Consider the following 27,950-nt stretch of genomic DNA (forward strand, 5'->3'; position numbering starts at 1 on the left):
AAACAAAACATTTTATTAGTGTACAGAAAGGATATGAAACACATTTAATAGCTAAAATATGTATAGATTTACTTTTAATTACCTTGTCAGTTAAAAAAAGAAATAATTGTTTAGAAGGAATATTCAATTAAGGAAAATGTTTATCTCTGGTCGCATTGTTTAGTGACGGTTTACATTGTTATTGTTTACTCTTGACAAATTCCACAATGGTGAGGTCTGTTATTGCGTATTGTATGTCCAATAAATAATTAATCTCTGTCACTTTATCACTAGAGTCATCCTTGAGCAATTTTATCTATTAAGTTAAAAACTTGTTAGGCCCCGTAAATGTTTAATTTATTTGGATGTATTACAATGTTAAAAATGTTTCCTGAGTAGCCAAACAATTATTCGTGCAGGAAAAATTAAAGGTGGTATTAATATAGCCAATTCCTTACCATATGATGTAAAAGAAATCCTGTAAAAGAGTTCAGACCTTTCAATACATTAAATTAGTTGACGAGGTGAAAAAATTATTAATTATCTCAGAAAGGTAAAATAACGTGTAGTATCACAAAATATGATCATAGTCATTAATGTACAACCAATGCCCCTTTCATTTATTGGCATATCATCCGCATCATACTTTACTACAAACATTAAACACATGACATATTATAATTATTTTTGCCATGAATGTTCCCTGTGTTTTTAACAGGCCAACAGTGTAATGACCATCCGAATAAATAATAAAATGACGTTGGTTTCCAGTTATGTATGTTGATACGATTATGGTCGTACAGCCGATTATGGCTCTGAGTATCTTAAAACCATTAACGAAGAGAGCTTATTTAGAGTTCATAAACCACTTAGTAGTACATTGTAGGTGAGTAAGGGTTCTATCTTAATATGCAAGGATCTGGGGTCGAATCCCAGTTCGAACATTGTATTTTTCCAAGTAACAAATATGTAATTAAGCCTGGCCTCGACTAATTTCGTGAAATTTCTACAAACAATAGTAAAAATTAGGAAATAATGTTGTAAATTAAATCTGCTGGGAAAGTCCGATATTTAAGTCATACGATCAAAGCTGTACTACACTACATTTTATGTTGTAGATATAGCATTTTTGCGGTAATTGTACCTATAGATGGAGAAAACGTCCTAAGTTATCAATTTTGTGACACCCTTCAACATATAGATTATAGTTGATCAAATGTTCGTCTCTCATTTATTTTTTGATAAGTAATAACGTAATGAGTAAATCAATCAAAAGAAAATGTAATACCCCAGAAGAGTTTGGCTGGTTTATTCTTTTTAGAGAAACATATACTGGACATAACTATATCGATGTGTCACTTACATCTCAGCAACTCCATGAAAATCCAAAAGCGGCACATCAGTAACCGAAGTCGAGATAATGGCTTAAAGGATTTATCAACAGCTTATTTTGGAGGACGACTGTTTGAGCAAGATGGGATCTGTTAATATCAAAGGTTTTTTCAAGCCTAAAATTGAGGAAATACAGTCGCCTCTCCGCTTTGGCTGGATAAGATGTAGAAAGCTACGGTGGCGTGCCTGTTGTGCCAATATCCCTCCTCAAGGGATCTAAACAGGAGACTGATGTTACCCCCAGCTTTATTCATTCTGAATATCTTGTCTTGTCACTCCGGCAGGCTAATGGTCTATTATCACCAAGTGCAATGCGAGATTTTCTCAGTTTCATGTTCAAAGTAAACAGGATAGAACTAGCTGGTCTGACTTAACTAGGAAGAAAATTTAACCAATTAAACTGGTTTTCTACAGGAAAAATATCAATGACAGCCTTTTTGTACACGAGGTTGCTTCAGGGTTTCGCACTATATGTGAAAGGTACATTTAATTTTCTGTAAAGTTATAGTATTTAATACTCAAGAATTAAATAATGCACTTCAATACCACTGTGGTTATATGTCTATAATTAAGTGATTTACTGAGCCATAATACAGATTATTGTATTTTGTGTGCGCTCTGATTATAATTAATGTTAATGAAGAGGGTTTGCGCGTTGTGGTGGCTTTATGAAATAATTACAGCACGTGTTGGATGTTGTAATCAAATAATTGTGAGTTGGTTTCTGTATCAACGTTTCATTGGAAAAACCTCTATTAGAGCTATCGTTTACATAAGATATACAAAATCATACTCACTGCTGATTTTTTTATTTCTATGAAGAGAATTCTCAGTACATTTGAACAAGTTATGAATAAATATTAAATAAAAAATCAGTATAAATTTGGTACTTCTATATAGTCTCTAATGACTCTTGTATTTTAAAATACATGAAAATGTTTTTCAGCAAAAAATCGTGCGACTATAAAAAGACCTTAAAATTATTGAATTTATAAGCTATTATTAAATATAATATAATGGTGTCAGTATGTGTGCGTGACTCAATCACGAAAAACTACTGGATCGATTTACTGAATTTTAAATGGACATTGCTAGGATCCCTGGTTAACATATAGCCATATTCCTATTTCAAAAGTCCCTCTGGGAAATGGCACACTGGTCTTCCAAAATATTCTTTTGCCAAATCAGCAGGTATTAAATGTCTATAAACATTATAATATTACAAGACAATTATTTGTTTAATCAGTTTATGTACCATTTTAAATTTAATTACGTTTATATTATTGAACGCATTGAGTAATTATAATTAACTTTCTCTTCTCTGTTATCACTGATGAACACAGAGATATTCGATAACATAATAGATAGGTTTAGTAAAAATATACTTTGAAATGTAAACATTAGGTATACAGTGCTTGTTCATTAGTGTAGTGCAGATATCACAAACATAATTACTATATCTCTTTTTCTACAGATTTAAATACATATTATGTATATTAGTTAATAATAACAAATAAATAAATAATAATAAATAAATTTAATATTATTCATATTTTTTACTAAAGTAGGCCTTTTAGATGTACTCAACTATGGCACCAGAAAATCTTAAACAGGAATACACTACAAAGAGTGATAATAAAAGATCCATTATCTTTTCACCAAAAGATTTGAATTTTGACCAAAATAGTATAAGGACTTCGTCTTTAGTATTTCTTAACGCTGGTTTCCTAAAATAGTTTAATGTTTACTTAAATTGTTGCAGCTATTCAATAATATGTCAAAGACTATTGAAGAGAAATTCGAGTTATTTTATAGGTATTTTTAAAAGTTAAAGAAAAAACCACAACTCTGCAAAAACTGCTGTTTGAATTAAAAATTTGAAATGGATTATTTCCTTTAATGACTATCGCTTATCTTAGGATTGTTTGGAATAAAATAAATAAATAAATATCTTTTTTCTCCTCATAAAGGCATACTTTACAAAACATAATTTAACATTTTTAAATCTCAAAACAATGGAATAGTAAAATTATACATATTCTAAGACCCAGGCTGACCCCAAAAGGAAAATAATAGGGCCCCTAAGGCTACTAATTAGCCCATCTAGGGGTTCCATTATAATAATTATAACTATTAAAAATTAATGAGTTCAGGAGCATTAGTTTAATAATTAACAACTCTACTGTGATATAACAAACAAAAAATAAAAACAAAACATGTGCTTCTATGCCAAACCTTATACATTTCAATGTACTAATCTACAAACTGAACTAATTAAATAGCTTAAAAACAAAACAAAATATTATACCTTTTTGTGTTTACTAAAAATAGAACTAATTACAATAATCAAATACAACATAAAAAAACAAAATACTTTCTGTTCTTCACAAAATGCCTAAATCAATCATATTTTACACGCACATACGCGCGCGCACACACACACACACACACACACACACACACACAACACACACACACACACACACACACACACACACACACACACACACACACACACACACACACACACACACACACACACACACACACACACGCGCGCACGCACGCACGCACGCACGCACGCACACGCACGCACACGCACGCACGCACACGCACGCACACGCACGCACGCGCGCGCGCACACACACATACATACACACCTACAGGGTGAGTTTTTAAGTCCCTTCCCCCCCTATTTTTTTTTTACCGTATAAGTTAGGAGGTTTAAAACTCCGTACATATTCGTTAGACCTAAATATCTTGTTTTTCATGGGTTCATTGACTCTCCACCTCCAATGGGGGACGGTCCACGAGGAGTAAGCGAGATTCTTAAATGTAAGCATAGGTTGATATGACAATCAAATTTAAAGGTCTCTGTAAGTAGAATACAATGCCGCAAACCGGACCTCAAAAGGTTAATCCTAATGAAAATTACAGGGTGTTAAAATGTACAAAAAATAGTAATGTGTTATTATATCTGCGTTTTATCGCGCAACTTTTTAAAAGTTCATTTCAAAACAATTTTTCTATTGCTGTTTATTTCTTTAAAAAGAAACTTTATTTTGTTGTGTTTAATGATTTTAAGGGATCACTGGAAGTCCGAGATCTAGGAGTTAAACTAAAGGATTTAATAAGAAGTCGATCATGTGTTTGTGTTCGCCTTGTAAGTATTTTATTTAAAGAATTGTTGTCTTACAAAGGTTTTAGAACCCATTTATTTTTATTTCAACAGCGATTCAGGTTCTAATATTATATGATTCCGATACTAGTAGGTTGTTACTTACCCTTTTTATTGTAGTAGATGCTCAAAACTGATTGCCTGTTACTTCCTGACAGTAGTATAGTCTGTTAACAAAATTCACTCCTTACACGGGTTAGGATTTCTGGTGTTACCTTCCTGCAGGCCTCAGTAAATTCTGTTTCCGAAGATCTTCCACAACATGCGACTGGTGTACAATAAATCACAGACTTCAAGTGTCCCCACAAAAAAAAAATCCAGTGGGTTCAAGTCAGGGGACCGTGCCGGCCATTTCTATTGTCCGCGTCGTCGTCCTATCCACTTCTCACGAAAATGTACATTAAGGTAACCACGAACATTAACATCGTAGTGTGGAGGAAGCACCGTCCTGCTGGAGCCTTACTTCTTCTCGATTAAACTCCCCAACATTAGTGCGAATTGTATTTTCTATTAATGGATGAATATTATTTTGGAGCATATGTAAAATAAAATAACTTTCTCCATTTAAATTTCCGTCAATAAACAGTGGTCCAATCACGTGGTTACCAAAGAGACCTGCCCAAACATTTACTTTCTGGGGATACTGGGTATGATGTTCTCTGTGGAACATGGGGATTAGAGTTATCCCAGTATCGGCAGTTGTGTCTATTCACTAAACCATTTACGTAAAATGTACTCTCATCACTAAAGCAGATATTATTTACGGTTGTTGGATTTGCTATGATTAGTCTATCCATAGTTTCACAGAACTGCAATCTTCTGTCCGGGTCATCTTCATTTAATGCGTGATGTAGCATAATTTTGTAGGGATGAAATTTGTGCTTCTTCAGGGTAGTTATTGCTTTGCGTTGTGATACCCCGATATTGTCTGCTATTTGTCTCGAAGAGGTTTGAGGGTTTTCCACGACTGTACAAAGAACCTCAAAATCAACTTCTTCTGACAAAGGAGGACGGCCTGAACGTTTTGCATCAGTAACGCTACCAGTCTCTCTAAATTTTGTTATTAACTGCCTTAAATAGGTTCTGCTAACAGGTCTTTCTGGATGGTTTTCATTAAATCGTCTCATTGTTTCGTGTAATTATTCCCAGAAGCACCAAAAATAAACACCATGTCAACTTTTTCTTGAAGAGTGCGAGACATGTTTCTAACTTTAACAGCACTAAAACTAACAAGGTCAGTAGCCACACTGCAAACTAACAAGGTCAGATACTTAATGGCCCAAGTAACTGAAACCAAACATAATATGTCTCTCAGATAACATAACAACTTTCACTTTTACAAACGACACAGGGACTATGTCAAAGATTACATTTAAAAATGCAGACTCCAGATTCTGTACAATATTATTATTGTGACGTGTACTTTTCTGTTTTACATGATCAATTGTTATGTAGAACTGATCACTCTACATAACGAAATTTTACATCCAAATGAAGAAGCGCGCATTCATTGTTGCTGCAATAACAGAACGGTCACTGATTAGACGCCAATCAGCTGTTCAAATAAAGGAGTTAGGCTAAGGTGAGCCATTACCATGTCATTGATATTTTGTCGCTTGCGTATGTCAGTTAGTAAAATTTCAGTATAATAATTTTTGTCTTTACAGAATTAAATATCTACGGTAAAACTAAGCCTTGGGCCTCGTAGTAAGATTGTCAAGTCCTGTCGATATAAACGTCAATATGGTCATCATGATTTTGGCCACTGTAATTTTGTATTAATAATCGGAGCGCTCCTACCGTAATAATTTTTCGTATTTTAATTTCAATTGGCCAACGAGTTAAGTTTAAGTTAAGTTAAATAAATATTTGTTTATTTAGTTTTAAGACCTTAGCACTGTGAGAGAAATAGGCAATACAGAATGAAATACGTGAAATATTGGTTTTAATTTCTAATTGCCTGATATTTAATTAAAGACCTTGCAACTTACTATTAGAAAATAATCAACCGAAATCTGTGGCTAATTTAAGTACCTAAGGCTTAGTGTCGTAAAACCTAATAGTTCTTGCGTGCATGGTAGTGGTCTCGATTGAGCATACCTGAGGGCAGTAAACTGTTCCTTGTTGGAGACCTGCGACTATCACACACCCCATCAACAAGGTGGCGCCCTTATTACCGAGCAAACCGTAACCATCTGGGTATCCGTCAATCTTAGTAGTCCTCTGTCACTGCGCAAGAACTTGGTTGTCCTGGCGCTCTACCAATACTCACGCCCTTCTCCACTGAGCGAGGCCGACAATATTGCTAACCCGCGAGGAGGGGTGGCATTATTAACAAAATTACGAATTATCCTTTTTTAATTCAGATTGTAGCACCGTTTTCCAGCGTTAAAAGGCAATGTTAAAACGACACATCACATGACCGACTTCTTATTAAATCCTTTAGTTAACTCCTAGATCTTGGACTTCCAGTGTGATCCCTTAAAATCATTAAACACAACAAAATAAAGTTTCTTTAAAAGAATAAACAGCAATAGAAAAAATTGTTTTGAAATGAACTTTTAAAAAGTTGCGCGATAAAACGCAGATAATAACACATTACTATTTTGTACATTTAACACCCTGTAATTTTCATTACGATGAACCTTTTGAGGTCCGGTTTGCGGCATTGTATTCTACTTACAGAGACCTTTTAATTTGATGTGCATATCAAACCTATGCTTACATTTAAGAATCTCGGCTTACTCCTCGTGGACCGTCCCCCATTGGAGGTGGAGAGTCAATGAACCCATGAAAAACAAGATATTTAGGTCTAACGAATATGTACGGAGTTTAAACCTCCTAACTTATACGGTTTAAAAAAAAATAGGGGGGGAAGGGACTTAAAACTCACCTGTATACAGATACGTACCTATACATACATACCGCATACATACATAGGTACACATGAAACCTGTATGGATGCCTACCATTGTTTCCTAACAATGCCTCCTTAAAACAAAAACCTATTTTGGCAATTTATTTATGTAATGTCATCGTACAATACACAATAAAGTCTCAGGATTCTCCTGAGTTAGCAACCACACCCTGACTAGTTTAACAAATAATCTATAGTTTGTTTGTAATTTAATATCATTACTCAGTTTATTAAATAGCCATGGTGCTAAGAAGTTAAATGTTTTAGTATAACAAGCTAAATTAGGTTTCGGAACAAAAATATTACAAGTGCTTCTTGTATTCATTGTATACAAAATTTCATTATTTTTAAATTTTTTATTATTAAATACGAATTTCAAGGTTTTAAATATGAAAAGAGATCTCAATGGTAATATTCTTATATACAATATAAGATAAAAAGAATATTCTCATGGTGCCCTTGTTTCTCAAAATTACTTTGCGTGCAAAGCCACTGGTCACTGCTAGTATAAGATATATTTAAAAAATATTAACTTACGTTAGTCGTTCTACAAGAGTGTTGATGGAATAAAGAATGCTATATCTATAGAATTAAAAAGATGTAATATTACATTAAAGTTAAAGAAAACTGCAACGAATAATCGGAATAATGAATAGCAATGGGCCGAGACAATCCTTTGATGTTCTATCGAATAAAATAATGTATTCTTTCAAATGTGTCAATACTTGTTTGAGAGAGAGATACTAATTAAATGGTTCACTTTAACACATCACTTTATGAAGAATAAAGTGGAAAACTTCTAGAGCAATGCACCTCCATGTACTTAATACTCTCTGTTTGCATGCAGTTGACCTTAATCACACAGTTGACCCACTCTAGCCGCGTTGTTGTATTACCTTTTCTACTAACATTCGGGTAGATGCATTAGTAGACGTGAATGAGTGAAGATGATTTTTTGAATGTAGAAGTCCCCTCTCCACTCTTGTTAGTGGTGAAACAAACAGTTGTTACTCCTACTAATCTTAATTGTCAACTCATAAATTAGATCTCTCCAATATATTTAACCTTTTTTATTCCTTTTTATGTGAACAAAAACCAAACTGTAATACATTTATGTGTCTGGGAAATTTATTACTTTAATGTGTAGCAACCGTGATCTTCAAAGTAAGTGTGTATCTTCGATATGGAACATCCATACGAATTAATAACTTTAGGTATGAAATAATATTTATTTACTTTAGTTAACAATTTTAACATTAAAATAATGTTATAGATTGGTACTTATTTCATCCCATACTTGTTATAATATCTCTCTATATTTTTTAAACTAGGAGTTATCAAAAAGAGCATTACTTCTTGAACTTGAAGTCGGGAAGTGAAACAGTTTTTGCAAGTATGAATGACATAACTCGATATTCCATATAACATTTCATTATACTTCAAACGAGTTCAGTAACAATAATCTTTTAGGCCTATGGGAGCAATCCTAAAGTCTGTGTCAGGTTTCTTTGTGAAAGCACTTTTATTATGCAATATTATGGAGACTAATTTTTGAAAGCGAAGTAGGCATATTAGGGACATAAAATATTACTTATTCATTACAATTTCCATAGTAGTCTTATTTGACAGAAGCCAAAAAATCCAAACAAATGTTATTTAAGATTTGTCCAATTCCCTAAAATATATGCTTTCTTTGTGAGCTACACGATTCACAGTCTTTATTAGTACTTTTGGTATTCATTCTTAGAATATACAAATATACGTAAACCTGATAGAATACAGTACCTTGCTTTCTAATCTCTGTTTGCTGGTGCAATTGAAAAACTATGTCAACATGTTTAATACCAGTGTTCATATCAGTATGTGTCAATAATGTTTATACCAATATCGCATCTCGTTAGTTCAAAACAGACCCGCTCAGTAATTTTCTCGAGCGAATATATGGAATTTAATTGTTATAACTATTCAGCTGACATTTAGTTGGTTAGTGGATTAGGAATAACTGCGTGAAAAACACATGTGTGTTAAAGTAACATCAAAACAACAAAAGAATAATATTGGAAATTCGGAAGGCCGTGGGACCGAGACCCTCGTTCTATATATTACAAAAAATTTGGTTAAGAGCTGTTAATTAATGGATACTCACGAAATTTGTCAATAAAACAAAAACACACACACATACACATGTATATATATATAATATATATATATATATATATACATATACAAATTAAGATTCATTAAGTATATAGATACTACCCTGTTAGTAAAAGAAATAGATAAATATCGTCGAAGATAGTTATCGTGATCTATTTAACCTTAATCAATTTATACATTTTTACAAAATAAAAAGGGAAATTTTAATGAAAGTTATAATTCTTATATTGCACTATTTTCCGCGCTCAAAGTAGAGAGGTGAGTGGCTGTCATCCGTTAAAACCCACAGAGCCTAAGCACCATATCATCAGTACCATTGTTATACAGAATCGATAAAGTGGGCGCCTCATCATCTTTCATCCTCTGCATTGGTTTTCAGAACCAGCTATGCATACATTTGCAGTGAGAATGTTCTAAACCAGTGCTTCAGAGACAATTTCCGGGCGATTTGCAATTTGGGATAGCTTAAAAAACCTACAACCAGGTAGCTAAATTTAGGGTTATTAATGCATAAACCAGAAGCGAATTTCTTTTTATCTGTTTTATCTCTTCCATTTCTTAAAATGTTTTGAATAATTTTAAACTTATATAAGCAGCCCCAGGTGATGCCATCAATCATAGTTTCAATTTATAAAGTAATAAGACTAGAATAACGAAATTGCATATAATAAAGAGAACAGTATACACAAATTGACTTAGGTTTTGCGAAGAAAATAAATGATGGTCTTTTTGCGAAAATCTATGACAGCTTTATGTCAATGAACATTAAAAGAATCGTATGCCGTACAAAATAGTTGTGTTGCCCATATGCTTTTGTAGTGCTCCCGTATGTTAAAATATTGCTATGTGAATTTTATTACTATTTGACTTAATTATTTTTATGTTCTTGTTATGTTTATATTGGCTTTTTAAGATAGTTTTATGTACGTGCCTGTATTAATTAGCCTAGCTATAGGTACTGAATAAATTTAGTAAGCAATTATATGTGGTTGAACTGAAGTATACATAAAGGTTAGTATATTTTGAAACTTTTAAATAACACTCTGTTTTTGTGTCAAATATAAGATGCCTTCTCGAGCTTTAGCCGACTGTATCTTTCATCTTAGGATTATGAATTCTGTTAACTTTATTGTATTTATATTATACTAGCTGTATCCCGCGGCTTCACACGCATTACGTAAGCTATGCCCGTGTATGTGCACTTCTGGTTCAAGTGAATTATATTTCCAATGCCGATGTCGAGTTTGCCTTGTTGCCACGATCAAGAAAATCTGTGTATGTTTATAGCCATCATACACTTATATGTAATTTATTATAAAGTGGTCTAACACTCAAACTTTAAGTTCAATCATAACTTCATCATAGTGTTTGGTTATATAACATACATAACTGTCTCGTAATTGCAGTTTTTAGTGTTCAGGCGCTTTGAAAACTTGTATCTTTTGCAGCGCCGCCTGGTGGTGAATTCCATCAATGGGCATATTATATAAACCTTCTCTGTGGAAAAATACATATACATACAAATTTTCATAATGGTCGTTAAAATAGTTTACAATTCCATAATTATATATAATATATATATATATATATATATATATATATATATATATATATATATATATATATATATATATATATATATATATATATATATTATAATCTACAATATAATATCATAAACAATTTATATACTGCATGCCATTTTTTACAAAGTGGAGCACACATTGGATATTTCTTGTAATTAACATTAATATAATATAATATATGTGTTGGTTTTGGAAAGGAAATGTATAGCTAGGACTAATTAATGTTATTTTACATTGACTATTACTAATTAACCAGTGAGAAATAAATATTAAAGTTAGACTTCAAAAGGATAGATAGACCCAATCTCTCGCTATCTGTGAAGATGGAAGTGGAGATAGCTGGACTTTGAAGTGCCCGTATCCCGGTAACCACAAAACCACCCGAGGCTGGGATCACTTCCTGCTTTGATATGTAATCCCTAGAATTCTCATGATATGATAATAAAGTCTTCAGCTTTGGTGGTACTCTTATGTATACACCTCAAAGATTAATAAATGCTTGATTTACTCCTAAAGAACATTTGATGGTTTTAAGACGAAGTATCTCATGTGTGTATAGTATGTAACAAAGGAATAACTTCGGTGAATGTGCTAATTAGTTTGAATAACACAAAGTTAAATATCTGGACTTATAACATGGATTAAATGTGTAACTAAATTAAAAGATTTGCGATGGCATTTTATTGTTTTATAAGGCTAACTTAAAGAATTTATAATTTTATTACGTTATACCTTTAGTGTAAATTCCTTAATAATTGTTAAAGTATATTAATTAGGATAGATGACATAATAATACGTAAATATATTAAGTTTGAAAGACAAGAAAACAAATATGTGTGTAAAACTGTGAACACCGGTATATTTTATCTAAGTATAATTAGTTTTAATGGTACATAACACTTACTGGAAAGCTCTATGAACTTCATATACTGCATTATTGTACTAGTTACAATCACATAGCGAACTGTTGGTTGTCATAGTTACAATGTTATTTCATTTCCTTTGATAAGCAATGTAATTATCGTAGCGTACTCCGTTCATGCCTAATTTATTAGCAAAATTTTACTCTATGTGCTCATTCATTTATAAAAAAGAATAGCAAATTTTTATCGACTATTAAAATAGTTTGACACATTCGCACCACTTACGTTAGAACATTGATGTGCGGATTGCCAAATCTGTGCTAAGACTAGATTACCATGCTCGAAGATTTTGATTTTGTTTAAATAAATTTGTTTATGAACTATATAATCCCTTATTTCCGTCATGTAGATAAAATACCATGTATTCTGAATGCAATAACTCCATTTTGGGAGTTTTACTGTTTGTTTTCGAAATGATTGCTAGAACTATTTTGTTGCTGTTAAGTATTTAATAGAAATTTCATATCATTACAACATGGCATCAATTGTGCTCCAATTTAATAAAATCCATAGAAATATGATTATTACGATCTTGTTAGAAATAGAAATAGACATTAATGCAATTAATAAAAATAATGTTAGTAAAATAAAGTTAACAAGCATAATATTTCTTTCAGATTTAATTTGTAGAATTAATTCAGTTTTTATTGTTTGGAAGAGGACATCAAGTTTACTTGGTTTGAATTAACTAGAAAACTAGTGAAGCTAGTTTGAAACCAAGCAAATGAGGTATTTTGTTCAAATTCACACTAATGTGACATTATAGGTAAATGAACATTTTGTCCCGAACTCGATGAGACTAGTTTAGAAAATTGAAGAATTCTATTTAATCAATACGAATAATAATAGCTTATGGAAGAATATCAGGTAAGACATATAATGTATCTATGGATTTATACTCTGTAAATAAACTGTTGAGAGACAGAGCACAGACTTTTAAACTTCCATGAAAGAGAAGAATTTGGTATCTACAGGTAACACGAATTGGGAGGAAAATTGACAGCCGGTGCACATAGATTGATATCTCATTAGGGAAGTAATTATAAGCACGATATTAGATTGAATATCCCCGGTACTGAGTTTTATTGAGTCTAGCGCAAATTAACCCACCGACACAGACAACGCTAACTGGCTTACAGTTACAACACTGCGTTCTGTACCAACATCGTGTTACGTATGTTAGAATATTATGTTACAACATATGTAACAATGCAAAATACTGGACAGGACACAATAACCTACAATGGGACACATATTTCGTTAATTAAATATTATTTAAAATTACCAAAAGTTTATAGGTATCCCAAAGTTACCACTAATTCGAGGGTAGGGTTATATATTATATCTATTAATAGCACATGCTGCCGGTTCCGTTTTTTGTCAATTGAAAAGTATATGCAGCAATTCTAAAACATCTAAATGAAGTATGAAACTACACTCGTTTCATTGTCTTAAAAGTAGAATATTTTCAAAATGTGTTCTATAATGAAAACACGAGTTCAATTAATTATGAAGTGGTCAAAATACTAAATTTCTTGAACCTTATATTTTATGATTCTAAATTAATAATTTGGTTCAAACCTACTTTGATATAAAATTATAGGAAACAGATTTTTAATTAAATGCTGAAACTTAATCGTACTCTGAAAAACATATTTAAAAAAAAAACAGACAAAAAACTGTTTTGCTCACTGATTAATTTCATTTAGACAAAAAAGTAGTTTCATACACATATTCTACCTAGATTTCTTCCGTCTTAAACTATATCCTTTTTATAGGGCGGAAAACTCCAGAGGTATCGCACTGGAGGATCTCATTGTCACCCTTTACTTTGGTACTCTTTTTATTATCGGGGAGGAGCGACAATAAATTAACATTGGATGTTCATTCAATCATTTACTCACTCATTCAAAATAAATGAGTCCTATCGAAAAAAAGAAAATATATTCAATATATAAAATACCAATATATTGTTTATATACAGTAAGTGTACAATTTAATCATCTACACACACACACACACACACACACACACACACACACACACACACACACACACACACACACACACACACACACACACACACACACACACACACACACACACACACACACACACACACACACACACACACACACACACACACACACACACACACACACACGCACGCACGCACGCACGCACGCACACACAAACACACACACACAACTTTAATGTATATAAAAGCAAATTTGGTAAAAAGTACATAGAAATCCTAACTAAAGAAATCAGTAAGACTATAAAAAAACTGAGTAGTTAACGTTTAAGCTGGTGACTAAAACCTTTTCTTTGTATATAACACTAAACATAAATAATTATTATATCTAATATGAAACTAACACAAATAAAATGTTATATTTAAGCGCATTAATATTGGAACGGCGTCAAATAATATTATTAATTGAGATCAATTGTAACCGGAAACAGGATATAGTTTGTGACATGATTAGATTTTGGGCACGGGAAATAATAGCAGATAATGAATACAATGTAATATTTCTGTTATAATGAGAATTAATATTACAAATAGGTTAAACATAATCATTGTTATTTATCAACTGGCTTATTGCATTCTAGGATTGGATATAATTGTCAAATAATCTATACAATACAACGTGCCGATGAAGATTTTGTTGTATCACACAGAGCAAACTCCATTGTTGGATCTAAACCCTAGAAGCGGTCAGCTGGTCTTTGTAGTGTCTCTGTTTAACGAACAAACACCCTCGGATAGCAAACAACCCGTTTGTATGAAGTTGATCACGGCAGCAAACACGTGAATTTTACTCCACAACTTTATATTTAAAAATAAAGGGGATTTTGAACATTTAAGATCCCTTAATCATACATTTGTGAATCCTAATTTATTGTGCGTATACAAGCGCATTGGAATATTGTCATATCAGAATTTTTTAAATGACAAGAATAAGGGCTTGGAAAACTGATCTTCATGAAAGGCAAGGAAGACGTTTTTTGGAAATACCTGCGGTAAATATCATTCATCTTAATAATTAACAAGTTTTAATTTAAAATTCATGCCTACCTTATATTCTATATTAATTAACTCTGCATTAGACCAGAGGCAGTGGGTTTGAACACAGTTCGTAGTGATCAGGTTATCAAAGTGTTTGGAAGACACTGTACAAACACAAATAAGTCTCGTATAAGCGTTTGTCCATTTGGAAATCATGGTTGGAAAAGTCCTGATAAAATAGTTTAATATTTTTTATGCAATGTTATCTTATAGAAAACAGAATTGAAACTTTATTTAAAAAATATTCTGTCAGCAGATTAAACCTCGTAGTTTCTCTATTCTAATGTTAGATGATGTATCTACCTTTACGCGTATGGATAATATATCATGTATATTTATAGATTGCAAGAAAACTGATATTTCTAAACGTATCTTAGAGATAATCACTTAAAAATATAAATTAAAATACTGTACTGTTATTGATATACGTTTTACTTATAAAAGCTACTGGTGAAACTGTCCAAAAGTATCTTCGTAGGCTTACTCTGTAGTCTAAGTCAGTCTAACAGTGGCAAGTGATTGATCCATATAAATGTATAGTAATATCTGCAGAACAACTATTCAAAGATACTAGACCTCACAAAATATAAGAATGCATAAGTATAGTATTTTGTTGGCAGAAATATTTCATTATTTACTGTCAAAGAAAAGTAGACTCAGTAGATAGTTTGTTGCTGAAATACTTGACACGGAGAAGCCTTTAAGCTTGATTTGTCTACAGAAGAAATATGTCGAGTCACAAAAATGCTGATTCGTTTAACATTTTAAATCTTCCGTAAATATTTTTAGCAAATGATGTGAAAAATCTAGGAAATCAAGTTTTTAAATCGCATACTACTGAATAATTTAATGATATTACTGTATATTACTCGCAAATAGACATTTTATAATCTAATTGTTTTAAATGTTTCGTATATTAAATACATTGGAAATAATTAAGCATTAAACATTTAGCGAATGGGATTATTTGCTTAAAATCTAACTTCAATTTGAGTTATCCGTACACTGTTTGTTTTTTAAAAGTAATTATTAAACGTTCAGTTTTATAGATTTTGTCCCGAGTAGCGAAAACAGACCGGAGGTATCGGAAGCGCGCCCCCTCCCAAACTCGGAGCAAATTAAAAAAAAAACATCACATGCCACTAGTGGGAAGAAAGACAAAGAGAGACAAGATTTCGAGTACAAGAATTATAATTAATAAGGTGGCAAACATTTTTACACAAAATACAATTTACTGCAGCACCACGGTGCACCGCGTAACTTAAAAACTAAATAACAACAATAAATAGAATTCCAATAATGACAATAACATAATAAATAGAAACAATAACATAATAAATAAATAATATAATATTCTAAATAACATAATATCAGGTACGGCAGTAGTAAATATAACATTTTTAACAGGTAATTTTTTTTAATGAACTGAGGGGAGGGAAAAGATTGTAGAATTTTCTAGGCCCACTATTTTTAAAAAGTAATTTTGTTTCAAGTTTGTAACCGAAAATTAAAAAAAAAATATTTTAAAGCCAATTTTTGAAGGAGGCGGGGGCTTAGTTGCCTCCACGAAATCCGAATTAAAGATGAAATACTCCTCTTCAGGTCATGTAACTAAACTAAATAAATACTGGCTAGGTACTGGCCCTCCTCCAGATCTAACATCTAGCAGCGCTCCATACAACCCAATCCTCTCAGGTGGTATAAGAAGAAAGGAAAAAACATTTTGGATCCCACCTTGTTCAAGATGAATACGGACGCTCCCGGTTGGATGCCGGTACGGTAGCGCTGGCAGGGCGAGGGCATTCAATTTTTGTTTCAGTTGTTCGGAGCAGACTCGCCGCACCAGTCCCGCTGACGGCACTCACGGGGACCCTATTGAATCCCAACATAACCAGTAGATATTCAGAAAAAATATTAGTATATAACCCGAGAAATAATAAAAAACTTAATTATGTTTGCCACAAAGTATATATAAAATATTTAAATTTTATGTACAAAACAAATTTTCAAATATATAAACATTTCCTTATAGGCTAGAACAGCCATACTAAATGATTAAGCGTGATAACATTTACTTGTAACTATAATTAGCTGGATTTTAATCATTCCATTATAATATTATAATAATTTTACATTCTATTATTAAAATATTAATTGTAAGATAGGCCTAATAATAATTATATAATTTACAAATAATAACAGTACATAATTTCCCAATTAATAATAATAAAATTATAATCCGTTCACGCTACTATAAGGCAAATAATTAATTAAGCAATAAAATGAAAATCATTAATGTTGCCACCCAATTTTGCACGCAACACAAAACACGAGGTCACAAAACTTGCAAAGTCTGTACCGTCTCGCTTACACTAAATAAATACAAGGTGATTACTAAATAAATAAATTCCGTTTCGCCGAAACGGATCAATTAGAAAGCACGGCGCAAAAAATATAATAAACTTAACCGGCATAGATAATTAATTAACAAATTTAGAACGTACGAAAGACAGGAAAGAACACTTAGCGACACGAAAAACGTACACGAGGAACACAAGTTTACAAAATAATAAATAAACTACTTATAAACTAAACTACGATAATATATATCTGCGTGGGAGAGAAAAACCGCCAACAAAATAAAGTTAAGAGGGCGAGAGAGACAATTACCTGCCGAAAGTAGTGGAGTTAGCATGGGGGAAAACGGAACGAGCAGAGAACAGCCAGAAACGCAGTAAGCTTTCTGCCGAACGTGTCTCCGAATAGTAGCCGGTGCCGGTGAACAGCTGGTCAGTAGTCTAGTCAAGGTCAACCAGCTGACCTCAACCAATCAGTCCAACCAGGCAGAAAATCAATACTCTGACGGAGTGACTCCCCCACCGACTGACAAGAGTGGCCGAGGTGGGATAGGTAAAAGACAAAATTGTCCGAACTGAGCCCCGGCTCAATTTGGATGATGCTATTTGTTATACAACGAGGAATAATACATAACATATTTTATATGACACTGCATGTCCTCCATTTTCAATCATTTATGGTCACATGCTATAGATTGTCTTTGGAAGATATTTGGCTCCTGCTATTCTTTTCCCTTTTTATTTGGAGAGAAATGTGCGGAAGGTGAAATGGAGCTGAACTCCATTCGCACCGAATCGACCCTTCCCACCATAGCTACGTTATACGTTATGTTTAGTAAACTCAGTTGCTATGTCGTACTTTTAAATTGCAACAAAAACATTGTAGTGTACTCAATTGTACACCTGATGATGACAATGGAAACACCTATTCATCTCAAACACAATTTATGTAGTAATCTAGGTATCTTACTATGTCGAAATAATGCAGACAGTTCGTCTTTAGCTTCTTTGTCGTTGACATTTTTATCTCTTGAGATGGACGAGAAATCCAGATTCCAGGAGTTAAGTCTGTAAAAGAGTTAGAGTTAAAACGCTGAACTGTATATAAATATTGCTTAATAAAATATTAATCGTGTATTGTAACTAAAAACTCGAAAGGTTTTTAATTTATTTTTACACTTAAAAGATAAAAATTCCTGAACCTTTACGTGTATTTGTACGTGAAAAGTTTTACATCTTGTAAAGAAATTAATTGTAAAAATACAACGAAATACAGAGGCTAGCAAAAAGGCCTGTATAAAGCACGTCTATTATCTTAAAGTAATTCTGCGTTTTTTCAACATTCAACGTGTCTTTTCTAAATTAAACACATTTTAAAAGTTATATGTCATGTTATATCTAATAAATATAAAGTTTAATTGAAATAGCTCATTAAATTTATTTCTATTATTAAATATATTTATATTGCACTAAAATCATGTCTGTAAGTCATGTATGAGGTGACATCAATCCTTGTACAGATCTACTTGTAAACACCCAATAGGTTACTTTGATGTTGCATATCGCTCTTACCTGTACCTCAGTAATGACTTGATTGCCTTTTACGATAATAATAATTACTTTAGTACATAAATACTTTAAAAGGCTTTAAATATTTTATGTATATGTAATCTTTTAATGAAAAATTTTAACGAAGATTTACAGCATTTCAATTTCATTGTTACATAAATTAATAAATATCCAGTCTAATCAATGTCACATTTAATGTCCGTCATTGTTTTTAAAGACAATTACGTTGAGAATACATAATGCTCATGTTATTTTCTTAGCCCATTTAGACCCAAGGATACAGTTATACAAATAGATTTTCAATGAAATATACATGTCTTTTAGCAGCATAAACGATAATTACATTCAGACGTAGGCCTAATAAAAAGGTGTTAATCGAGTAGAGAAGTATGGCCAAGAATATGTTTTGAAATAAGTAAGTATTTTATTGGCATAAATATTTTATTATTTACTGTCATTAAGAAATTAAAACAAATTTTGGTAGTAATAGTGTGTTTCAAGTATTTATTGCTAGCTGTTTAACTCAATTTTTAAATGAAAGGTCACAGCCCACTCAGTTAAAAGTACTTAGGATGTAATATTATAGTTCCCTATGACTTTTTCAAACGTAAGTAGGCATACGATCAGGTACATATTATTTAAGTGTTCATGGCAGACGATCAGTGATTGATATAAAGAAAATATGAATTGTTTAAAAATCTTAATTTGGTAACAAAAGCGATTACTTCCAGATCCAGTAACTACTACCGGTCTACTTTAACATTATTGTTCCGATCAAGAAAATATATGCACATCTAGGTCTCAGAAACATATTTCTGTAAAAGGGATCTACTTACATATCTTGTAATCTTCTTCTGGTCTTAGATATTCCCAGTGCCATAGTTGAGTTTGCTTGATGTCACAGTGACAAAATACATAATACAGCCTCATCAGACTACGGAACTGTAGTCAAATTGACTTTACACTGCGGTAATCCATGTCCTTAACATTTGTTTTTCTTTTACTTACATGTACATCGCATTGATCAACAAGGAACACAGACACGACAGTGACATGGACGTTACATTGTTGTGGGGTTTGTCTATGCCGCTACATGGTTAGCCAGACTACGGTAATGTAGTCTACTGTCAGCTTGATTTTACCCGACGGTAATATATATAGTTAATCTTGATGTTTTATACTGATGTATGTATTCCTCAAATATAGTATGTCAATCATATAAGTCGGTGAACTAAGCTAGAATTTACGGATATTATTTTCATTTACTTATAAGCTACTTTATTTAGGCTATGATGATTAAATTTAATTATAATAAAATATTTATGAAACATTCAAAGCAATGTATTGTGCCTATTATAATTAGAATATTTCAAATACTTTAATAATTTTAACTAATTTAAACTCGCTATTTAAAAACAAATTTCAGTGTATTTTTAAAATGAATTTTATTAAATGTCAATAGCTAATTTATGCTCCTACAAAAGTATGAGTTTGAAAATTTATAAACAGAATTTTTAAATGCTAAAAGTACATCTCAACTGTTTGCCGTCGTTTTATATTATTTTGCAAATCAATAAATAGTGGATGAAGTTTTAAAATGAATGATTTGATCAAAACAATTTTATACTGGCGGCTCATTTTATTTTAATATTTTATTGATTCTTTTAATAAATGTTATTCTGTTATTGATTTTATGTCAACACTTTTTTCGTTTAAAAATAAAAGTGATAAAAACCCAAAATTTATGGGATCCACGTTTTAAAAGGAACATTAAAATATTTAACTATAATAACCAAAAGTGCATATCTTGTTTGTTTTATTATAGAATTTTATCATTCATTAATCTTTAAAGAAGTGCAGTAAACTAATTCAAAGAGAATTATCAAATTACATAAATCAACACGGACTGTGATTTATTTTCAGGGAATAACATTGATAACTAATTGATTCATGTTTGGGGCCAACATACAAATCCACACCAGTTTGGTGAAGCAGGCAGTTCGCGGTTTACCTGTGCTCACCGTAAACCATAATAATAAAATAGCATAATTCCAAGTTGTTAGTTAGATTTAGTCAGAGTAGACTAGAAATGGGTTGTCCAACATGTAAGCGACTATTACAAGTCCAAAGAAGTTGACATTAGCCATTAATATAAATCTATATATATAAAAATGAATGTTTGTATGTTTGTCCTTTATGGAATCGTGAACTATTGGACCGATCATGATGAAAATTTGTACGTATATGTATTTTTCCACGGAGAAGGTTTATAAGCTATGCCCATCCCTTTCCCGATTCAGGATTCCGCCCCACTGGTTACAGAAATACCCATAAGAAATGCATTGCAGCAAACATATGTTAACGTCTTTTCAAATTTTTAATCAGCTGTTCTTTGTAAACATATATTACACTTATAGTTTTAAAGCATAGAGTAAGCTTAAGAGAAACGACAAATTTTGTTTAAACTGTTTTTGCAATCACTGTTAAACATAGACTTTACTATCCAGATAATACAATTCAAATTTGACGTAAAAATTCACCTTTAACTGCAATATTTATTTAATATAAACCATGCTCATGCTTGATCAGAAGAGTAATGCAGATATCATAATTACTATCTTACGTTGGCTACAAATATAAAGAATGTTATAAAATCAACCTTAGTTGTTTTTTTTTGACAGAAGTATGGTTCTCAAAACTCCGTGTGTACATATTCTCTCGATCGAGACAACAAAGCAAGCTCAATCGTGGCATCGGAGATATAACTAATTTAATCTAAAATTTATTATAGTAAAAAAAAAAATTTACTAAGTAATATAAGGACTTCGGTTCTTAAGATTTGCGTGCGAAGCCGTGGGTAACAGCTAGATAGAGGCAGGAATATGGTACATACCTTCATAATACGCCCAAGAGGCTCACGATGGAACGACTATCAATTATCTCAGCAATGTTTAGAATGTGATAGAAAAAGAATAAGTGAATATAGTGTACTGTTTTCAACGGGAAATTGCGTGCGAAGCCGCGGGCAACTTTTGCAAAAAATTATTGAAATGCGCAGCAAAGCGCGCCGGGCCCGCTAGTTTTATATATATATAGTAAAGTGACGTACCTTTTTTTATATACGCCACTTCTATTTTAAATTCTCCTTCTTATCAGAATTCGAACTTATTTAATATTACATTAAATATTTACTTCGAAATCCATTAGTTTAAATATAATATTGGATAGAATTTGTATTCAATGAAACTTCCACAATTTGAACGATGCTGTATGGAAGACGTTTATGTTAAAATATACCCTCTTTTTATTAACTTTTAGTAAATAAAGCAATTACCAAATAAACCAAGTAACTAAAGTATACCAATTTAATTCTGTTGAATATATCATTATGTAAAAAAGGTTATGAAAAGTAAATTTGTTTAGTTTTAAAATGCTTCCATACACTTCACTTTGATCAAGATTCAGCTATATAGTCTCTAAGCACAAACTCATATTAAGAACTTTAACTGATTCATATATGACTGCGATGAATAATGTTACATTCAGTACTTCCGCTTAAACCTAAGTTACAAACAAAAGTCGAGTAATCGTCTTTTCACATCAAAAATACCTTTGCTGTACTTGCAAATAATTGTGTACAAATTTTAGTGCCTTCACTATTATTTGCAAACAATGTGTTGATGAATACCAAGCTCTCTCATTGTCTATATCTTCAGCCATTTTCCTCCACAGTGATTTGCTAAGCAACTTTTGGATGCAGTTACCTATCATTACCCTATTGGACCTTAAAGAGTCCTATTTATATACCAAAAACTTTGTTTACAACGTAAACTGTCATACTTCAGAATGAGCACAATAATTGTATAAATGCTATAAATAAAATAAAACACGAAATTCAAAAATATTATCACTATCGAGTTATTAATATATATATATATATATTATATAATATATATTATATTATAATATATATTATAAGAAATATATATTATATATATATATATATATTTCTTAGCGCTTCTCTTAATTTTTAATTCTTTTATAAACGTGTACTATTCTTACTAATTTCCACCAAAAAATTGGAAATTATACGTTATAAATATAACAAACATGTGAGGTACTGATTGTAATTATACTATGTAAGTTATATATTTTTAAATTTCTCATTTTGGACTATAATATGGAAAGCAATTGAATTCTATGGATTACAGTACACCTAAAACAATGCAGTGTTCACAGAGTAATTTAAGTTAATATCTGCAAAATGAGATGAACAAGAGTTGAGCCCTTAGATACTGAGTAAAACAGAGCTAGCTATTGTTGCGCTATTTTAGGAAAACAATAGGGTGATTGGAATTGGAAAACTGTAAAAAAACTGTCAAAGTTATTGTTTTTTGACAATTAGGAACACAAGCAAATAGCTGCTGCGATTCCAGTGGAACTCAAATTTGTTTCATCACTTTTACACTTACCTTATGCACTCAATAGTTGCGTTAAATTTACACTTAACGTCCTAGATACGTTATGTGTAGATTAAATATTACGTTACCAAATTAACTGTTTGGTTGATAGAAAAATTCTTACCGAGGTATTTGAGAGTTACGGGAATGTGTGAACACCTATACGTAGTAGGCTATAAACAACCAAAAGGAATTGGAAGAATGAATATTAGCGAATTGTTTCCTTTTCTCACTTCAAATTGTACTTGAAATGTTAAAAAATAAGCTTTTAATGAATAAATATTGAGCAATACAAAATTATCTTAAATATTTTATTGTTATTGAAAGTTATGATGTAACCGTTGCGTGTATAATCGTAATTACTTGAGCAATTATTTGAATAATTTGTGTTAATTTTAAAAATAATTGGTTTATTAATATCCCAGATAAAATATTAGAAAAATAAATTTTCTAGCACTGCAAATCATTCTCTCTGCAATGCAGTTCTCTCTTCAGAACTACATTCTTCATGCACATAGTTATTTAATAATATCCTATTAGTTATTAACTTGGTCCTAAATTGTAGAGTGTGAATAAAAGTATCTAAGTTAACTTTTGTTCACACTAGACATAATACATTCTTTTTTCTGCGGATAGATAAATCTATACAGATTCCTGGTATAATTAAATTAAAGTTAAAAAAAGAAAATGTAAAATGGCCTTTCCCTAAGTATGGAAACACTTTTTTAGTAAATGATTACTGAGTAAATGATTGGTGATAATGCTGCTGATGATGCCTCTGTAATTAAACAGGCAGCAGGATAGAACAAACAAGCCTCGGTTCTGCTGAGATTAGTAAACACTACCAACTCATTGAGGCTTGATTAGGTCATAGCTTTGTACAGGATGATTGGTTCTCGTTGTGACAAAATCTTTTGGGTTATAAAAAAATTTAAACGTGAAACAATGGTAAGGATATGACATGTTAAAATGCAATAATGCTTTTAAATGAGTTATTCATGTTTTAACCAGTGATTTTAAAAGCAAATGTGATGATTATCAACATCACGTAAATCAAAATCTGAAAATTTGTAATTTGTAAAGTTACTTGTGTTTGAAGTTACTAAGTTTTAGAAAAACTAAATAGGACATTTTTAAGGAATTGTATCACACACTATACAAAAGGTATCACAGGGTGTTGGAAAATTCACCATTTTAGTAGCAATGCTCGTTTTATACAGAAAATGAATACTCTGTAATGAATATTCATGATTTTTCATAGCGTGGAATAAAAAGACAGTTCCACCATTGTGACACAATTATTATCTGTCCTTAATAAACTCAAAAACGTTACATGGTTCTATGCTCTATTCCCCTGATGAAAAATTGTTAGGTTATGGGGTTTACACAAAATAGTCGAGTAAATGTAAACCTAATGTAATGTAATGGTAATTTAATAAGAAAACAGTTACTTATATAATATTCCGTCAACACAGTTACTATTTCTACATGGAACCTTACTCCAGTATGCGTCATACAGAGTCTTTGTCAATAAAATGTCACATTTAAGTAATAATTTTTAAACAAATTAGGATAAATATGTCATAAAATACGTTATTTTAAAGCACGGTCATATTATGCCCTTCCGTAACTGGTAGTTTTTTGAAACAACACTATCTGATTAATTAGTAGAATTAAATACTACGTCACGGATCATGTGTTTAAAAAACAGGTTTAGAATCGATAAACAGACGACATTGTCAAGGTCAGATTTAAGTCATGACGTCGAAAATGTGATAAAAAACCATTTCCAAATAGATTTTAAGGAAGATTAAGTAAGTAACATCTTTATACAGATTGTCTATTTGCTTTTAAGTTAAAATATATATTCAGTATATTTACCTCATATTGTAAAATGTTGAATTCACCACTAAAATATCCTAACACCCTAATCCTGAGCTTGATATTTCTTTGTTTCTATGAAATTTTGTATATAATACCCGTTAATACTACTTAAATATTAAATGTAAACGAGCGATTCTCTTCACATTGTACGGCATGGCTCTAAACGAACAATGCAAGCTTAAGTGTGAGTAAATATATTTTCATGCATGACGTGTCGGTGTTATTTTCGCCCGACTTGTTTTATAACATTGGTATTCGCTGTTATATATTTCTCATGTACTTCTAAAACAAGAGAGTTATCCCAGAAATTAAAACTTAGTCCCACGTTTTAACAACATTTTCGACAAATTAAACTTCATTCGCTTTATTCATTACGCAAGTATTGAAATCTAAGTAAGTTGCTCCACATTTCAGAAATAAAAGGAACATGGTAATCGTACTAAATAAAATATGAATTGAGTTGTAGAATATTTCAGAAAAGAAAGCAATGAACCATTATTAAGTAGGGTATTTACGACTCTGCTGCGACTTTATTTATTCATCTATTTTCTATTTTCCTATTGTAGTTACTCATATATAGAAATTACTCATATAAAAGCAATGAAACATATTTTCTAACGCTCTGAAAAATCTTATAGAATGGCATGGACCATCATCGAACTCAGTGTTCCTCATTTATAAATGAAGGTTCATGCACAATCTAAAGTCTATGGGTGAGATATTGATTTTTAAGTTATTGAGTGGATAGAAAGAAATGAAATTTTTCATCGCCTCAGTTGATATAAATGGCTAACGATTATCTAACAAGGGTTTTATAAAACAAAACAAATAGACTAATCAGTCACAGAATTTAGATACATTTGTAGGAAATTGGGCTAATAGGCTAGAAATTGGGCTGGTAGGCTAGAAATGTTGGGCTGGTAGGCATATTTTTTTTTTTTTTTTTATATTAATTTTTCACAGATCCTCACACGTCAACCTGAGCTTATTGTGTGCCCCTTTGATGTTAGAGGGGTAAGCCTATCTTTGTGCCCTTAATTAGGCTAAGAAGCTTTTCCCTGATGCTAGCATCTGGTTCGTCGCCTGGTTGTTTATCACCGAAAAGAGCCCTTCTCCTTGCTTCCAGTCTCTCACAGTCCAGTATTATGTGTTTTGCAGTCTCTTCAGACTTATTGCAGAGTCTACACTCCGAGTTTTCATTTCGTAAACCTAGAATGTTTAGGTGTTTCCTGAAGTGGCCGTGTCCAGTGATCAAGGCAATCACTTGCTTAAACTGATCCCTGCCCAGCCCCATCAGCCATCTGGTGAAGCCGGAGCTAGAATCAGCAAGCAGTCTTTTGCCGAGTGCTTGTCCTTGGTGACTCCGCAAGCGGTGTGTCTTCCTGGACCATTTGTTTACACTTTGGTAAGCGGCTGATTTGCTTATACCACAACTCGGTTCTGGACCGGTTTATGGCATGCTTGCTCCGCTTTTGGCAAGCCTGTCGGCGCATTCGTTGCCACCTATGCCTGTGTGGCCCGGTACCCAACCAAGACGCACAAAGTTGCGTGATCCAAGTTTGCAGAGAGTGTTAAAGCACTCCCACACAAGCTTGGATGTAATGCTGTTGGAGTCAAGAGCTTTAAGAGCTGCCTGACTGTCTGACATTATACAGATGTTCTTTCCTTGGTACCCTCTGGTGAGGCCTAGGTTGGCACAGGCCAGGATACCATAGATTTCGGCTTGAAATATGGAGCAGTTCCGTCCCAAACTGCCGCAAAGGGCAGTTCTAGGGGATTGACTAAACACTCCATATCCAGTTCTGCCCTTAATAAGCGAGCCATACGTGTGCTTTTAATTGGGTTTAATTAATTGGGTTAAATCCATAAGATACCCAAATTTGTAATACGTTTCTTTTAAACACAATCAATATAAAAAGTTGTAACATTCTTTAAAAAATTATAATACAATATTTTTTGTTTATACGCATCACGCTTTATCACATTTGCTATCAGTCAGTGTTATATGAAACATTTATATTAAGTTACAAACTCTCCAAAACGAACTCTTCCTGAAGCAGACGATATAGCCATTTTAACATGATAAATTATACCAAATAAACAATACTTATCATAACATAACAAGCCACGTGAAATAGGGAGTTATACAATTTATATGTCAACTCTACTACGTTAACATAACATACATGAACTAAAACTAACAGTGCCCACGGTACAAAATCTGCGCTGCAGTGTGAGCTGTAATTTGCTAGTTCAATATTGTTCATATACAATCACAATTTTGTGTTTTACTAACAGTTGAATGTCATAGGATTTCTAAGTAATCTTCTATGTTATCTTCGTTACCAATGTCAAATATTCCATGTACGAGCTATTAAATATAACGTAATTCATATAAATAAAAACCTCAGTACTGAAAAGTCGTGTATATTTGTGAAGTATACTTAACAAATAGAAAATATCTTAAATAGTCTT

Source organism: Homalodisca vitripennis, chromosome 4 (genome assembly GCF_021130785.1).
Source record: "Homalodisca vitripennis isolate AUS2020 chromosome 4, UT_GWSS_2.1, whole genome shotgun sequence".
Lineage (NCBI taxonomy): Eukaryota > Metazoa > Arthropoda > Insecta > Hemiptera > Cicadellidae > Homalodisca > Homalodisca vitripennis.